This window comes from Octopus bimaculoides, chromosome 20 (genome assembly GCF_001194135.2).
Source record: "Octopus bimaculoides isolate UCB-OBI-ISO-001 chromosome 20, ASM119413v2, whole genome shotgun sequence".
NCBI classification, from domain to species: domain Eukaryota; kingdom Metazoa; phylum Mollusca; class Cephalopoda; order Octopoda; family Octopodidae; genus Octopus; species Octopus bimaculoides.
In genome coordinates this window covers 20,282,341-20,283,518 of record NC_069000.1, presented here as the reverse complement: position 1 = coordinate 20,283,518, position 1,178 = coordinate 20,282,341, and positions in this window count along the sequence as shown.

The following is a 1,178-nucleotide window of genomic DNA, read 5'->3' as shown; positions in this document are numbered from 1 at the left end:
GGTGGGGGTTTAGTAATGCTACTGACAGTGACAGAGGGGCAGTAGTTAGATTGGTAGTGTGTTGCTTGTAGTGGTGTTAATGGCCGCGTATGATGTTGCTGTGGTGGTAGTCGTAGTAGTTGATTTAGTAATAGTAGCAGGAGTAAAAATAGTAGTAGTAGTAGTAGTAGTAGTAGTAGTAGTAGTAGTAGTAGAGGTGGTAGTGTTGGTGGTAGGGGTGTTAGTGCTTCGGTAACAGGGCAGTGTTAATGCTGATGGTAATGGAGTGATGGAAATAGTAAGGGCCACTGGTAGTAGTAGTAGTAGTAGTAGTAGTAGTAGTAGTGATGATAGTTGAGCTAACGATATTAGTGGTGGTGATGGTGGTGGTTGTTGTATTTGTGGTAGTATTGGCGGTGGTAGTGTAGGAAGTTTTTCATTTAATATCTGAACTACTACAGACTTCTCTAACCGCTAGAATGAAATTAAAAAACAAAAAAAAAATCAGACTAAGAGAGAGGGACACCCTCCCCCCCCCCACTACATTCTATAGTCCTCCTCCATCGCCACACTACCGACGAAATATAAAGTTTGCTGTCAAGGCCACATATTTAAATAGGCTGACACAACTAATGTTATTGGTCCATTTACACTGCCTGCTTAAATGACACGCTTCTTCTTGTTTTTTGTGGTTTGTTTTAGCATCGTTTTTTTCTTCAAATTTTGTTATTATTTCAGTGATATTTTTTCTTTGACTTTTTTTTGTAAACGTTTTGATACGTTTTTCCTCATTCTCTTCCTCTCTTTTTCTCCAGCCTTCCCGTATTTTCTGTGACACGTAATCAACACGGTCATCTTATCCGGTATAAGACAAGGCATACATAATGGTCAATACATGTTTTTCTTTATTTCAGTAAATCCCTCACTAGTAATTGAATTTGAATGTTTTCTGTTTTTTATTGGCTGTATATTACTAATAATAATAATAATAATAATAATAATAATAATGGGACCCCGAGGAGATGGAGTATCCTATATTTTATAATATTTTATAATGTTTTATAATATGTATTAATCATTCTGGATGTACCATCGAAATGTTCATAGGTCATTTTCATTATTATTATTATTATTATGATTGTAATAAAGTATGTTCAACGGATCAGTTTTGAGGTCTATTTAAAGTTGATATATATATA